We start from the raw sequence: 17,453 nt of genomic DNA, 5'->3' as shown, positions 1-17,453 counted from the left end.
TTGATTGTTCATGTGATTACCTTTCTGGAAACTACAGGAAATTCTGTGAACGTTTCATCTGGTGGTTTGTTCAACACTGATGCTCCAGTTCAGGAAAGAATTTGTCTAGCCTAACTTTCAGCAATTCCTCAGTTTGATACTTAATACTTAGTCTTGCCATGAGTGCAGGGGACTGGACAAGATGATCTCAAGGTTCCTTCCAACCCTATGATTCCATGATTTGTGCAGGTTATCGTAGTTCTTGGACTTTTTTCTTAAGTCCATAGTAAATGCATTTGGGAACAGAAGGTAGCATTAAGGTAGCAAGAGCTGGATATGCTATTAAATACATTACAATAATTCAGTGGTTTTCAACCTGTGGTCTGCAGACCCCTAGGGATCCACAGACTATGTCTAAGGGGTCCATGAATTGTTGTCATTACCATAGAACAGTGGTTTTCAACCTGTGGTCCGTGGACACCTAGGGGTCTGCAAACTATGTCTAAGATTTCCAAAGGGGTCTGCACCTCCATTCAACATTTTTAGGGGTCTGCAAATGAAGAAAGGTTGAAAATCGCTGCAATAGTTGAAAGGATATTGGGTCTGTCTACACTAGAGCACTGAGTTATGCACCAGTTAAAGCACTGATGATTGAATGCATTCACACTACCCACCCTCAGTTAGTTTAAGTTTGCCCTTGCATCCACACTAAGGCAGCCCTAAATCAATTAAGTGTATGTATATATTTGTGTGTGCACGCATACACACAAATCCTACCTTCCTTATTTCCCAGTACTGCAAAACATTTAAGCACATCTTTAAATCCATTCCTATTCAGCAAGCACTTAACCACTTTAATAACTTTAAGCACATACTGAAGTGCTTTGCTAAATAGGGATAGAGTGCTGAATCAAGGTCTTAGGCACAAGTCCAAATCAATGGAGGTTTTACATAGACTCATAGAAGTAGGAGTAGAAGGGATCTCAATAGGTCATCTAGTTCAGTTCCCTGCACAGAAGCAGGACTAAGTATGATGTAGACCATCCCTGACAGGTATTTGTCTAACCCAGGAACCGGCAACCTTTGGCACGCGGACCATCAAGGAAATCCGCTGGTGGGCCGGGAAGGTTTGTTTACCTGCAGCATCCGCAGGTTCGGCCAGTCGCAGCTCCCACTGGCCGCGGTTTGCCGTTCCAGGCCAATGGGGACCGTGGGAAGCGGCGGCCAGCACATCCCTCGGCCCGTGACACTTCCCACAGTCCCCATTGGCCTGGAACTGCAAACTGCAGCTAGTGGGACCTGCAATCGGCAGGTAAACAAACTATCTTGCCCCGCCAGCAGATTTTCCTGATGGGGTGCATGCCAAAGGTTGCTGATCCCTGGTCTAACCTGTTCTTAAAAACTGCCAGTGATGGAGATTCCTCAACCTCCCTAGGTAATTTGTTCCAGTACTTAACCACCTTGACAGTTAGGAAGTTTTTCCTAATGTCTAGTCTAAATCTCCTTTGCTGCAATTTAAGCCCATTGCTTCTTATCCTGTCCTCAGTCTTTATAATGAGTATGAACTGCAGCCTTTGGCCCTAATTAGTCAGAAAATAAGCTAAAAGGCAATGAGACCAAGAGTGTACAACTCTTCAAAGCTGTTTGGAGAAAATACTTCCCAGAGACATAGAAAACATTAACATTTTCCAACCACAGGAGAGTCTGGAAGACTTTAGAAACCAAAACTAACTAACTATGGAGACAATTCACTCTTATGTCTTCAATGAGCTAGAAAGTATTGAAGTATGCTAACTATGCTAGACCTAGATATTTCAGTTTAAATTATGACACTACATCAGAAATGCTAGATTCCTTCCAAAGGCAACCAAAATCCCCAAAGCAGATGGCTATTTTGAATAATGCATAGAGAACCAGGTTATTTAAACTCTTTAAAAATCAAGTAAAAATATGTCTGTTAAAATTCTAAACTTTACAGAATTAATCCATAGAAGTACAAGTGCCTTAAAAGGCATAGAATATTCTTAGACTAAAGTAATGTAGGTTTATTTAAAATAATGCATTATAGAGTTTTATTCACTGCTCATTGGTGCACCATTAGGGCATCAAATAAAAGTGAAAGGTGTTGTAAACCTAGTGTGTGTAGTGAGGACAAAGAAATAATCCAAAGGGCCTCAGATATTTGAAATAAAATGAAATTCAACTTGGACAAATATAATCCTTGCCTGACCACTCCCAGTCATCTCCATCTCCCCATCACTGTTCCCCCTTCCAGTCCCAGAATCACCAGTCTACTCCTTTCCCTCCCCATCAGTCCAGCTTTACTCCTCCAGCTGCATAAAGTAGCATTACACACTCCATGCCATTTCTTTATTGAGCTATCTGCCTGAGATATCTTGGACCTGTGCAGTTTTCTGTCTGCAGAAAAGACTCCAAACATGTCTCATGACTTCACTGACTAATGCCATAATTAAATAATTAATTGTAATTGCTTAGATTAAACATAACTTAATTAATTAAAAGCTCTGAGTTTAAGTGTTTCAAATTAGCAACTTTTAAAAATTCATAAATTGATTTTCGGTGTTTTTTTGCTTTTGTTTCAAGTCTCTCCCTCTACCTAGCAAGCCAGTTTGCCAGGAGCTAATAGCCAATGCCTGCATGTTGTTCTCTCTCTTCAAGGGCTATGAGCAGTGTATTGCCAGCAGTTACCACACAGCTCTTTCTAAGCAAGCACATTTATTCTTAAGAGAAAAGCACGCCTTAAAGAGAAAACATAATAAAAACAATAAACAGATTTAAATACACACTAACAATACAGGGAGTCACTCATCAGTCTTATGGAGCACTAGTAAGACAAATCTTTCCAACCCTTCTGCAAGGATTGGGACCCCGTTGGACAGAAGGTCCTGTCCGTTTTTCATGGATCAGAAAGAAGGTTCTGTGTCAGTTCAAGCTCATCCCTTTTACACAAAGCTCTTTCTTTGTCTCCCAGTCTCTGGAAAACGCAGTTTGAACTGGTATATGCAAACAACCCCAATGGTTGGAACTTCTCTGGAGCTGTTTTACAATCCCAGAGGTAACCATCCCCGACTGTTATAGTTCCTATAGGAGCTTTATTAACCTTAACACACACACCCACCCCGGAGTAGAACACAGTGACACAAATCATTCATACATGTAATACAACAGTTGCAAAGCTACTGCCTGGGGATACAATAGCACTTCACAGAAGTTAGTTCATTAGATGGAAGAAATAGTATTTACCTTAGTCATAAACAGACTTGAATTTACATGTCCATGACATATTATAGGTGAGGCTGCCCAGCATGTCCCATTATAAAACCCTGTTTCAGTAGCTCGTAACTTTGCCAAACACAACCATTTGGGCTGAAATTTTCCATCCTGGGTGTCTGCCTCAGACCCTGTCTTGTCAATGCTCTAGTGACCCTTTGCTTTGGAAAGGGTGTCTTGAAATTTGGCAGGGGGTGGCCTTTTGTCATCCTTGTGAAAATCTGCCCAAATTATGAGCCTCTGGAAAAAAAAATCATAGTTTGCACATACTCAGTAGACACTTGAGCTTAACAATTAAAATCTCAGAAGGTTTCATACTCACTAACAGGGTCATCCTAACCCATATGCAAAGTGTGCAGCTGCGTAAGGCACCAGGAAATTTGGGGCATCAAATTTCCTGGTGCTCTATACAGCTGCATGCTGCTACAGCCCCTGCTCCGCCTCTTCCCCATGGCCTCTGCCCCGTCCCGCCTCTTCCTGCCCCTGCATTCTGACCCATCCCCACTCCACCCCTTCGGGCGCCCTGTACTCACTGGGCAGAGGGAAGTGAAGCAGCCCAGCCCCAGCCTGCTCCACGCCACCAGTGAGTGCTGGGGGGTGGGTTCTCCCCTGCCCCCCAAGGCTGGGAGCCAGTGGGGCAGAGCAGAGCAGGCTGGGGCTGGGTTGCTCCACTTCCCGCCACCCCGTGAGTGCAGGGTCAGGCCCACCCTATAATCACTGGGTGGTGGAAAGTGGAGCAACCTGGCCCAAAGCCGTTCCACTCCGCCGGTGGGTGCTGGGGGGTCATTTCCCTCCTGTCCCCCAAGCCTGGTTCTGCTCCCTGTGGAGACCTGGGCCACACACATGCCACGGTGGGGGGAGGGGTGCTGCATAGGGACAGCCCTGCTCACTAAACACGTTTGAGCCTCCAATGCTCCTAGTGCTGACCAAACTGCGTGCATCATCCCCAGAAAGCAACTGAGCATATACCATCTCGTCACATATTCTCCCTGCGACCATGCTGCATGTGTGCTCTCCCCACAGAGTGACTGAGCATGTTCTTTCCAGCCCAGGGCTATGGCAATACAGAAGGACTTTCCTTGTAATGGTTACCCACAGCTGCTCTGAGTCAGGGTGGGGCTGGGCACTGGAACTGAGAGTATGGAGCCTCTCTCTCTCTCTCTTTTGCTCTGAATGACTTCCTTACTGTCAGAGGGAGAAAAGCTGGATGGCGAGTGGGGTTGGGGAAGGAGTAGACTGGTGTCACTGGGAATGGAGAAGTAGAGAGAAACTGCAAATGGGAGTTGGAGACTGTGGCTGGTTGGGCAAGGAGACCAGAACTGGGAGCCAGTGAGGGAAATGGATGGGGATTGGAAGCCAGTTGGGAGATGGGGACACTATCACTTTATAACTATTTTGTCTTTTGCCCTGAGAAACAAATGTATTAAATAAATAATCCAGTCCCTATGACTAAGTACTGGAAAACATATACAAAAAAAAGTGATTTTTCCAACTACAGTACTAACTTGAAATAGTAAAGCACTCATTGTTATAACACCACATTTCAAAGAATGAGACTTGGGTTTTCTCTGTTGTTCAAACAAGACACAGTTTAAAAAAGAAATGAACGTTCCTAGTCTCTACAATTTACTACTCATGATTCTTCTGCTTGCTATTTCATCTTGGAGCCTTTTACTCTACGGAAATATTTTGTGACACAAGGTTAAGAAACTGCAAGCTCGAAAGATTACATAAAAACATCAATCGATTTATGAATGAACCACCCTCTTTATAGCAGGAGGTTTAAAACCGCTTGGAGTCAATGGCTGTGTGTCTCCAGAAACATACTGGTTTCTTTATTAAAAAAAACAAAACAAAATAGTTCTCCTTGTTCAAATTGGAGTTGTCCTGGGTGGATTATGGGAAGGAAATACTTATTTTGTCAGCAGACGTTATGAAATCTTGCTAAAAAATCTCTGAGGCTGACAGTTCTTTCTTTTCTTTAACATGCATAGTTTTTTATATGTAATAAGTTTTGAGCAATAGTTGCTGCACAATAGCTAAGAGGTGGTCAAATAAATTTAAGGAAAAAAGTCTTATTTCCCCTCAAAGGCTGACATACAATAAAAAAATCAAAAATAAATCTGCAGCCTACTACTAACAATGCCAAACACTGCAGACAAATCTGATATCGATTTCATTGTACCGAAATATTAATTGTACTAGAATCAGTAATTCCCTATTACACTATATTATTAGGCCAAGGGTAGCAATGAAAAGCATGCTGTGAAATACTAATATAAGTATCTGATACAAAACGGTGATAGAAAGGTTAAATATTGGGAGCATCACTCAGGACCACGCTATGCAGCAACCTCACCAAAATGATCAGTAGGGATTAAGCTCTCATTTTATATGCCTGGAGATTAGCAGAGACCTGTCCACACTGGACACTGCTTATAGTCAGACCTGTCTGGGAACAGCTGGAGAAACATCTGGCACACACCATTGAAGGAGGGTGTCCACCGTTAATCAGACAAGTGCATAATTTAGGGGTGCTGATAGATCTTGGGCTGCTCCTGATATCCAAGGTAGCTGAGGACAAGAGCAATTTTTTCTCCTGGCAAGAACAGTACAATATTTTCTCTCTGATCTGGGCCCTCCCACAATACATTGTACACAAGGCTACACCTGGGGACTATCTGGAAGCTGAAGCTAGTGCAGAATGCTGAGGTCTACATGTTAAGCAGGGTCGCTGGCTGGGAACTCTGTGGTGTCCACTGGTTCCCAATTAGCTCATGGCTGAAATTCGAGGTGCTGGTTTCAACATATAAATCCCTAAGTGGTTTGGAACCTGGTTTCCTGAAAGATTGCCTCTCTCTCCTTTCAACATATGGCCACAGCTAAGATCAGCAGAGGAACTTGAGCTGGCACCCCTCACCGCTGATGGAGCATTCTCTGGGAGGGGACCTTAGTTTTCAAACCAGTCCCCCCCACTTTGTCAGCCAGAGCACAGATTTGTTACCCTTTCACACATGCTACATAACCCATCTTTTCTGAGACTACTGAGGAGGAGGAATGGACTGAGTTGTGATATTGCTAGACCACTCTCTTGTATTATTTTGTTTGTTTTAACCTATAAGATGGACGTCTATAACTCCAAAGAAATACCTGTAAAACAAATTTGAAGTTCCTCTGAGTTTCAGAGCAGCTGGACAAGGGGAGAGTTGGTAGCCATGCTCCCTTGAAACATCCAGTCTCAGTATTTAGGCAAATGAAGGCCATTTGACTTTGCGTTGATGGATTTCTACAGAATAGATCTCGAGATGCTATCAAAACACAAAATTTCGGAGAATAACTTAGCTGGAATTTTCAAAACCGTATATTAAAGCATAATGTCATAATACTTTACATATAGTTTTTAAGCACAAGCCTATCAAATAAGTTATTCTATATTTAAAGCAAAACTTAAGTATATGCATACTGCATGTGTTCAATTGATTAATTTCATGTCTCATAACCTGAAGTTTGTTACAAGCAACATTTTTATTAAACTTTTCATAGATTTAATTTCAAAATATTTAATTTTATCTTATTCAAAGATTTATATATTAAAACATTCAAAACAATAGTATATAGGATGTGAAAAAGTGTCTTCCAAATATTTATGCAGTGAATTCTATAAATCATAACATTTATAATGTCATTGTCCTCTGAGGAAAAAAAATCCATCATGGGTTTCATGAATAATATCTGAATCATGAGTCATTTAATGCAAACACACTGTACACTATTTATACAGCCATTATCAACAATTACATCAAACATTTTCTTCCAAGTAGTGTGTCTGACAAAGCTTTGTTTGCTTTAATTGTTTTATTAAGGGCATTTCTTAAAATCCACACTGTGCAAAAGAAAGAAAAGAGTGTGAATCTTTGGAAAATTAATGTTCACCCTTACATGAATAATTGTTAGGTCACATGGTGATTAGCTTCTAGTAATGTATATCCTGCATCTTTAATATCCGTAAGTAATGCATAAGGGAAGATAGAACTCATACTTTGGCCCAGTGATTCTCTAAACTATTCATTTTGCAGACCACTTTCTAAGATAAATAGTCTATCATGGACTTCTCTCCTAGGCCTCTCAATCACCTACCTAATACAGTTTTGTTCCTAAGATACTGTACTCTTGGAACAACAAAAAGGGCTCCATGGATCATAATTTAAGAATCACGGCTTTTAGCTACATTTCTTCCCTTGTTATCTGTGGAAGGCCTTATTGTCTAATGGTAAGAGGACAACCCTGCAGACAGGTGTTGTGACCTTGAAGAGAAGAGATGAACAATGAGGTGGAAGTGTGGAGTAAGAGGTGAAGGAAGAAACAGAACGATTAGGGGATATAAAGGAGAATGGATTAGAAGGTTGGTAGAGAAGGAAAATGGAGGCGAGAATGAGAGGGAAAGAAACAGGGTGAGTAGAGAAAGGAAGAACAAAAATATGGACAAATGTCTGTTTTTTAAAATTGTTTTGTAGATAATACATTGTTAAAAATACAATAATAAATTACATATTCTCTGATTTAGTTGGCAGAGGACATTATTGTGTAAGGATGAAGGAGCTTAAAAGGTCTGGTTGTGGATGGGAAAGAGACAGTATTTTTCCCCAGAGACAAATTTTGCTGTCCTTACCCAGTCAAAACTCACATCAGCTGCTTTTTATTATGATTCTCAAGACAAAGAAAAGTCAAAACAAGAGCAAAACAAGAGAATACAAAATACACAGAATACACTAGAATACAAAAACAATCTAAGACTATCAAAAAGTTAGACCTCCCTGAACCCTGCAAATGTTTATGCACTTTGGACTAGGTTTACAAAGGAAAGGGCAGGGGTTAGGCCCAGATCCTCAAAAGCACTTAGGTGCCTAGCTCCTATTGTACTGATCCTCTAGGCATCTGACTGACAGGCCAGAAGGAGGCACCTCCCTCCTCCCAGGATTCTCATTTGTGAATCCTCTCCTGGAGGGTTGCAAAAAAACAAGAGTGACACACACACACACACACTAATAGCCCAGTGGTTTGAGCACTCACCTGAGATGTGGGAGACACACACACACACCCCTCCTTGCCCCAGCTATCTTTTGTGTGAGTTAGAGAAGCTTTCAGCACGCCTACCAGATCATGTCTCACAGGCAAGATAGACAGGGGAATGCCTGGTTTGAGTATCCCGCTGGGGCTTAGGCGTAAGCAAGGGCTCCAAGCAACTCATGAGCTTTGAGGCAGTATCAGGACTTAAGTGGTGTTGCACATGCCCACCAGTGGGAATTTAGGCACCTACAGAATTAGGCAGCAGCCGAACAGTAGTTTTGTGAATGTGAGTGGTACCTAGAGAGACAAAGTGGGTGGTGAGAGACAAGCTTTCGAGCTACACAGAGCTCTTCTTCAGGATGCTCTATGTGAGTTTGAAAGCTTGTCGCTCTCACCAGCAGGGTCCAATAAAAGATATTACCTCGCCCACTTTGTCTCTCTAATATCGTGGGACCAACATGGCTACAACAACACTGCATACCACCATGGTACCGAAAAAGGCAGTTAGGCCCTAAGTCCCTTTGTGAATCTAGCCCTGTGTCACTTTCCCGTGTGAATAGTCCCACTGAGTTCCCTGGCACTGTACACATGCACACACTTGCAGGATTAGGACTGTAGTATAGAGAAAAGCTGACCATATTCTTGTAATTGCTAGTGGCACCTCCATAGTTAATTAAAGATGTCAGGAGATTATATACGGTCTCCATAAATTATAAGTATGCACAGTACAAGATTGTAAATATGAACAATACAGGAAAGCACTTTACTGTATTTATCATATTCTTATATTTATGTACACTGATCCTTTCATATGATTTCAATTATACCTGTCTGCATTAAATAAAGTTTCTCTGTGTGTCTCAGCATATTTCATTTTCTCAATTAACCTTAAGTAGCCGCCCAGGAAAAGAACTCATTATCCTTGACAAGTATAAGTTGCAGCCCAATACATAATCCTATAAATGAAATAATTGTTCCGGTTACACAGTGTTTTTTCCTCAAGCTTGATTATCCTTAAGGACCCTCTTTTGTCCCCAACCCTAGCTCTAGATCACTCAGAGAGATATTTCCAAGCCTCATGGTTGGAGCTAACAAGATCCATCTGCCAGCAGGAGTGGATTCGGATTTTGTGGGGCCCCGGGTCCAAAGCAAATGGGGGCCCCTCTGCATCCCCTCCGCCTGCAGTTGCACCTGCCCCGCCCCCAGCGCTCCTGCCAGGAAAATGGGGTTAGGGCACAGCGGGCTTGTCCTGCCAGCCCAGCACTCCTGCAGGGGAGCAGGGTCAGGGGCTTGCCCCACTCCACCCGCCCAGCGCTCCTGCAGGGGAGCCCCTGAGCCCCAACCCCGTTCCCCGGCTGGAGCGCCGGGCGGGCAGAGCGAGGCAAGCCCCCGCCTCCTGACACCACTCCCCAGCAGGATCACTGGGCAGGCAGATCGTGTTGGGGCACGGGGTCACCCATTTTTCTGGGGACTCCCAATTGTCTGGGGCCCCTGGGCATGGCTCTGTTGGCCCAGTGGTTAATCTGCCACTGCCTGCCAGCATGAGTCATCAGTAATTACTCTGGAGATTTATGCAGGGTACTAGCAATGAGTTTAGGGTGGGTCAAAAAAGGAGTTCTGCTGTCCTATGCACGAGGATCTGCCACCCCACTACACAGCACCATTGATTTTAGTAGGATTACACATCTGAGTAAAGCGAGCAGGATCAGAATTTGGTATGGAGGTGAGGAGTTACAGTTATTTTCCTATATGCAAACTATACAATAAATTTTTCTTGCTTAGTTTGAGGACAAGCTCCTTTCAGATTATTTCTCTGTGCGTCTCTCTTCATCTGCTTCATACTGCGTTCCATCAATACACAGTGCCACATCTCCACATGATGACAAGGCCCAATATCACAGCATCCACCACCACTGGAGAACTTCCGTACCTATTTAGATTTAATTTTACCACAATCTGTCCCACTGCCACATCCTGTAACCAGCTCGCTTTCACTACCTTCTGTGTAGTAATTACAGAGATCTGTAAAGAGTGGGGAGTCTTATGAATCATGCTAATACCTAGGCACAGCAGCAGAAGACTATGGGTACGTCTACACTGCAAAATAAATCTGCAGCAGAGAGTCTCAGAGCTAGGGTCAACTGACTCAGGCTCTGAAGGCTCCGGCTAGGGGGCTAAAAATAGCAGCATACACATTCTGGGTTCTGAGACCCACCCTTTTGGCGAGGTTTCAGAGCCTGGACTCCAGCCTGAGCTGGACCATCTATACACTGCTATTTTTAGCCCAAGCAGTTGACCTGGGCTCTGAGACTCTTTGTCATAAGTCTTTTTTTGCAGTATAAATATACCCAGCATTTCAACCTCAGCTATTACTTGCTGGCTTTTATGTGTACCACTGGGGTCCCTGCAATTACTTTTAAATGTTTACTGGTGGATCTTTTAAAATACATTTATAGAATCAACAGTTCTCACAGCAGAAGAATCATCAACTGCACTGTATGCTCATTATTGTTTAGTTCCTTATACTTCACTGACACTAGGGATCCTGATACCTTTTTTACCTCGTGAATTTTTTGTGAAGGCTTTCAGCCCACACAGGTGCTATTCATCAACTCTACAAAGGGACAAGATGCGCTGAGGCATTTCTAGAAGGCTGTCAAGAAGAAAGAAATAATTAAGTGCACGTGGGTATATAAATCAAAACAAAAACCCGAACAACTCAATATCATACCTAAGGCACTGCAGCCTGTGTCAGACAAGTCACCATATTAGATTTCTTTCAATTTAATAGGCAATACTAATATCCCCATTCTCGGAGTAATCAGGAAATGTAATCACTGATTCATTGTAAAAGTATCCCTTTCTAAGCAAAGAACACTGAACATTTTAACAGCTCTACTACCCCTGAACTCATTGTGAACAAATGGGGTCATTAGGGACAAAAGGAAAAGAGATGAAAAATAGAATAAGTAGAGCATTTAGACCTCCTCGGAGGGTGATCACAATGAAATCCCAGAATAGCCAGAGGCTGCAGGCTTGGCTACATGGAAAAGTTTTACCAGTTATACCAATACAGGTATGATGGTATAACTCCAGTGTAGGCACTCTTACTCTGGAATAAGAGTGGCTTTTTTGGTATAGCTTAAATCCCTTCCCAAGTGACAAACAAATCTGGAAAAGACACTCTTATACCAGAATAGCGTACCTTCAGGGCATCATGCCAGGATAATTTTATCAGTTTAAATTCTCACCTTATTTATACCCCCCAGAAACTGTTCACTTGTAAACCTCTGTAGATGGGGCCTCAGTAGAATGGTCATAAAGCAGCAGTGAAACCTGATTGGCCAATCTGCCAAGCATTCACTGGAGTAACCACACACAGAGATGGGGAGAAGGGGGTGAAAATATGATAGGAGGAGTGAGACTTGCTTAGTTCTGCAACTGCATGGAGGAAGTCATCAAAAAAATAGTAAAAGTGTCTGGGCTCTAAGGGATTAATAGAGCCCTAGGGAGGCTGCACAGGAGGCAGCCAATCAGAGAAGGGCTGAAGGGAGCAGCCGATCAGGGCCAAGCAGCCCCATATAAAAAGGGAGCTGCAGTGCAAAGGAGGGCAATTCTCTGCTGGGAGCCCAGGGAGGAAGGACTGTGTCTCGGGAGGGCTGAGAGAACTGCCAGCACTCTGGACAGAACAGTGCTGCTAGCAGAGACCAGGGGAGTGGGAGACAGCTTCTGACTGACTGCTGGGGTTTGCAGGCTGAGTCCCTGAAGCAAGGGCAAAGGGGGTGCTGGAGCCGCATAGGAAGCAGCAATGGACAATGGACTGCAGTTGCCACTGAAATAAGTGGCTAGACAGAAATTGCAGGTCCCCCGGAAGTGGGGAACACAGAGTGTGGCACAGCCAGAGAGCTGTGTCACTGAAGAGGACGCTGCGGTCCTTGGAGAGACATGGGTCCTGGAGCAGGAGTGATGGCTGTGAGGCATCACCAGAGGAGGGCACACTGGTGAACCTAGCTAATTCCCAAGACAGCCAGCAGGAGGTGCCACAGTGGTGAGTGAACCCCATTACAGTCCCCTTTATTTCTCCTCAGGGCATATTCCATTTCCTTGTAATGCCTGGAACAGTCAAATCATGTGCATGTGTAACCCATGCCTGCTTGGTGTGGCACTCTGTCCTGCTCCAGTGGCAGCTAGACCAGCAATAGATAGATGAGTCTGCCACACACTTGGCTAAAAGACATGTATCCGTTAGCTCATGCAGTAGAGGCTCACGTGTTAAGTTCCAGAGGTCTCAGATTTGATCCTGGTTGACAATGACCAGGGTCCATTGGCTTTACAAGAGGGGGCACATCCAGGATATCAACTGGAAAGTCTCTGAAGCTCAAGATGTACTTCCTCAGCTAAGGGAAGTATGTAACCCATGCCTTCTTGGTGTGGCAGTCTGTCCCCGTCTAGGGGCAGCTAGAGCTTGATGAGCCTGCTACAGCATTGGCTAAAAGACACGTGTCTTTTAGCTCATGCATTAAGTGCCCAAGGTGCCAGGTTTGATCCCAGACACCAACAACCAGGGTCCATCGGTGTTACACATGCAACAAAAGAATCAGAAAAAAGGCATCCCCCTTTCCCACCAGAACTTCCCAAAGGGATTGGGTAAAGGTGTGATCCACCAACATCAAGCCTCATTTTCTTTTTCCCTACCTCACTTTTCTAGTGCCTTGCATCGGGGCAATCTTTCTCCCAGTCAAGACCATTCAGATGCAACTTCCTCTCGAGATTATCCAAATCAGCCCAACTGTCAGCCCTTCCCCTCCTAGGGAGGTGTGCTGATTCAAGAATACACCCAGCCCTTGAACTGTGAAGAATGCAAATATGTAGCACAGCAGCCCAATATTGCCACTAAACTAGCATCTAGCACACTAGAGCCGTGGTTGTCAACCTGGGGTCCACAGACTATGTCTAAGGGCTCTACCAAAGACTGTCGTCACCATAGAATAGTGGTTTTTAACCTGTGGTCTGCAGACCCCTGAGGGTCTGCAGATTATGTCTAAGATTTCCAAAGGGGTCTGCACCTCCATTCAACATTTTTTAGGGGTCTGCAAATGAAAAAAGGTTAAAACCACTGTACTAGAGGCTTGAAACCTTATCCATTCAATTTAATGGAAACACTTGCCCTAAGTTCAAGGGTACAGGACCAAGCCCTATGCAAATACCTAGTGCAATATCGGTGCTATGAAAATAATTAATTAGTAATACAAATAACTTAAAAAGAGGCTGTTGGTATGGTTCAAGATGATGTTTTAAAGGTTTATTTCTGGAGATCATTATGTAGCTCAGAATAGTAACTGCATTTCTGCAGGAAATAAAGACCACTGGGGGTTAATGAATCCAGGAGAACGTCCCTTTCAGCTGGCCAATAATCAGTGAGAAATACGTTGGTCTGAAATAATTGCAGCAGTTTAAAATAAAAGACCAAAGCCAAGTTAACAATAGTAGCTAAGAGCCTCTTCTGGAAAAGGTTGGTATTTACAGCCAAGTTTACATGCTGGACTCTTGAATTTTGTACAAATGAGACAGAATAGATATACCAAAAGGTTAAAGAAATAAAAATACATATTAAAGAATTTTGTGGTAAAGTAAATATTGGAAGGTAAAAATTGTATCAACATAGAAAATGGTAAAAATAACCAAGATTTAACCTTTCTGACAGCCGCTCAAAAGTTACAACATTCACAAAAGTTCAGTTACAATCACTAGAGCTTTACAATATGTCATGCAACATCTAACACATTTCAAATGGAATGGAGCAATAGGGGAAACTATTCCTCTGCCACACACAACACAGATCACTAACTTGCCTTCACACAATTTTCTGCATAATCACTTTAACTCTCAACTCAGTGTGTCCTTCTAAAATACTTGACTCTCCAAATTTCAACAACTAGCTGAAGTCTAAACAGGAATTCGAACTTTTTATTAACCACATTTAACAACTATTCTGTTTGAATACTGGATACGATTCAAGTCGACAAGACAGAAAGAAAGATATTAGCAGAGTTTGGGCTGTAATACATCTAAGTCAATTTAACTTTAGGGAAGTACTTGGAAGCAGTTTGGCTATACCGAGTGCATCCACTAATAACTGAAGTACAATAAAGGAAACAATTTCAGAATAATTATGATTACATTTTAAAGTTGTGACCAGCTAAGAAATAATAAAGGTGTTTGGTCAGAATCACGTAAAGACTAGCACAAAATTCAAAATACAACAAGTAAGGCACTGGCTATGCACTGTATTTTGCATACAACTCACTCAACAACAATAATTGGGCAGAGATTATCCTTTCTAGAGATTCAACTACTATGTACAGATGTACAGACCAGTCCTGAATTTATACATCCAGGCCTATATTTTATGCTGGAGTGTAGCTACACTGTGCTACACAGGTAGATTACCTCATTGCAGGGTAGCCTTCCAGTGACATAGCACTGATGCAGCAATTTCTACACTATCTCTGACTCTCACTGACAGCCCTGAAAATTGATGCTTGCCATATGGACTCCTAAAGGAGCTGGTATCATTTGGAGCAGTAGTCAGGATGCTCTAAGTCACAGTGAGACACTGGTCCAGTACACAGATGTTCCAAGATCAGGTGACTACTAAGGCACCAGTTTATATTTATGTTGTGAGGTTGCCCACATGTTTCTGATTTACACAAGGAAGGATAGTCCAGTGTTTAGGATACTAGTCTTGGAGAGACAAGCTCAATTCCCTGCTCCACCATAGACTTCCTATGTGACTTGGATAACTCTCTTAGCTCTCTATGCCTCAGTTCCCCATCTGTAGAATGGGGATAATCCCTATTTCACGGGGATGTTCTGAAGACAAATACTTTCAAGATTGTGAAATGCTCAGATACTATGGTAAGATAAGCGGGGTCATATAAGTACCATAACCTGGATAGAGAGACTGCCCCAATCTGTTCCCCAGCCACCTCTCTCTCACTGGGACCCACCAACTAATCTCTCAGCTACTCCAGCTGCATTTCTCAGAATGGCACATCACTGAATCAACAGAGATCCATCTCTATGATGTAACAATATCCCAGAAGATTTTACAGATTTAAAATTGAGCGCTGTGAAATAGTGTCAGCATTAGAAGTATAAATATTTATCTGTGGCTCATCTCTGTGGCATCTAGGTGCCTCACAAGGCTTATGTTGGGATACCCAAGATCTCAATGACAGAGGACAAGTATCACATTTCCCTGCTGCCAGAAGCTTTACCAGTCAGCTAGAACGATCAGATACACATCCTGTTTTCATAACCCACAAGAAGACAAGGCATAGTTTCTCCTGCACAATCCAAATTTCATAATGGTGGCCATTCAATCTAAAAGGCTTGGATTTGCTCTCAAATTATGTTCAGATTACATGTATGCCTCATATAATACCACTAGCATTAGTCTGACCCTCTAAGTTTATCCAGTCACTTCAGAATATGAAGGCTGGTTCCATCACATAGGTCTGATCTTTCAGTAAAACACGAAACTCCCGGAAAGTATATGTCTATGCAATTACAACAGGAATGAACCTATGTAGATATATTGAAATTGTAGAGCTTACAAAATAGAGAAACATTTAATATTATTCTTCAATGCCTGTAAAATACAAAAATAATGAAGATTTCTGCCACTGATACAGTCAATTGCAAATTTGTTGAAATATTTGTACAGCATTTCAGGAAAATATTTTCAAATTCTAAGTGTGATTAATGGTTCTTTTAAAAATCAGATTTTTAAATTTAAATTAAATATAGGTTTATTTTTAAAGTATAAACCTGAAGTTAAATTTGAAACTGACAGCCTCTGTTAAGATCTAAATTTATTATAATCAATTATAATCATTTACATTAAAACCAATAAATAATATTAAGCAGAACACATTTGCTGCCAAGTTTTAAAGAAAGTCAATCCACTTAGGTAAGCACCTGGAACCAGAGTCTGTTGAAGCACTAAACTGACTTTTGACAACAGTAGCCACTTCTGCTTGTGCAGAGAGAATATTTTATTCATTTCAGTTTATTCAGCTAACTCAGTTCAATAACTGGCTCATTTACAGTTGAGAAACTGATTGGGAGTTGAAAAAACAGGAAAGCTTGTTTGCCTCTTCCAATCTATAAATACTAACTAAGCATAAGAAAATGAGATCTACTAGTTCTAAAATCTTAAAGGACATGGTGACCAGAAATAATCAGCTCAATTCACTATGTACAAAGAATACTTCCTTTGTGTAATAAATCAGTTAGTTTTAAATACAAATATGTTGATAAACTTTTTTCTTATTTATCCAGCATAAAGTACTTTTATGTAATAACAAAAATTAAATGCTGTTTTTGTACATTGTAATTGAATTTGAATTTCATTCAACAGTGCTTGTCACAAATCACAAGTAAAAGAGAAATCATCTCATAAATAAGAAACACAGCATTCACCATTTTCTGATATAATAAAATATGTAACAATTAAGAATCTGAAAATATATAAGTTAAGCTATACAGTTGCTTAAATAAAAGTGAACCAACATAGCGTATCCTCCTGGTTAGCCCAAAAAAGCACCAAATATAGTGCAAATGCTATATTTAATTGCAAATCAAAGAGTTTTAGTGGTTACGAATCAACATGAAATCAACCTTTCTTTAGGAAAATAACTGAAAAGTACAAACGCAAAACACAATTAAAATTGATTATTTAAATCAAGGTTTCCTGTGTGCTGATTTAAATCAGGATTAAAATTAGTTATTTAAATTGCTTTGATTTAAATCAATCCACCCTGCTGCCGTGGCATAGACCTCATTAAACAGAGATGACTGAAACCAACTACTTAGAAATTTCAAAAGAAAAATGCAATTTTATTCTACACCTTCATTTTCTTCCATTGAATTAGAACTAGAGCTGAATATATCAAAATATTTCATTAGGCTGTGGGGTTGTTTTTTAAAAAAAAAAAAGTCAAAACAAGCAATTCGCTGTTTACTCGTTCACTATAGAGACAATATAAACCTTAACTACAATTATACTAATTACAGAACAGAAAAATAGGCTTTTGTTTGGTAAATGGCTA

The sequence above is a fragment of the Caretta caretta genome, chromosome 1 (assembly GCF_965140235.1).
Source record: "Caretta caretta isolate rCarCar2 chromosome 1, rCarCar1.hap1, whole genome shotgun sequence".
In the NCBI taxonomy this organism is placed as follows: domain Eukaryota; kingdom Metazoa; phylum Chordata; order Testudines; family Cheloniidae; genus Caretta; species Caretta caretta.
Note: the sequence above shows the minus strand (reverse complement) of the source record.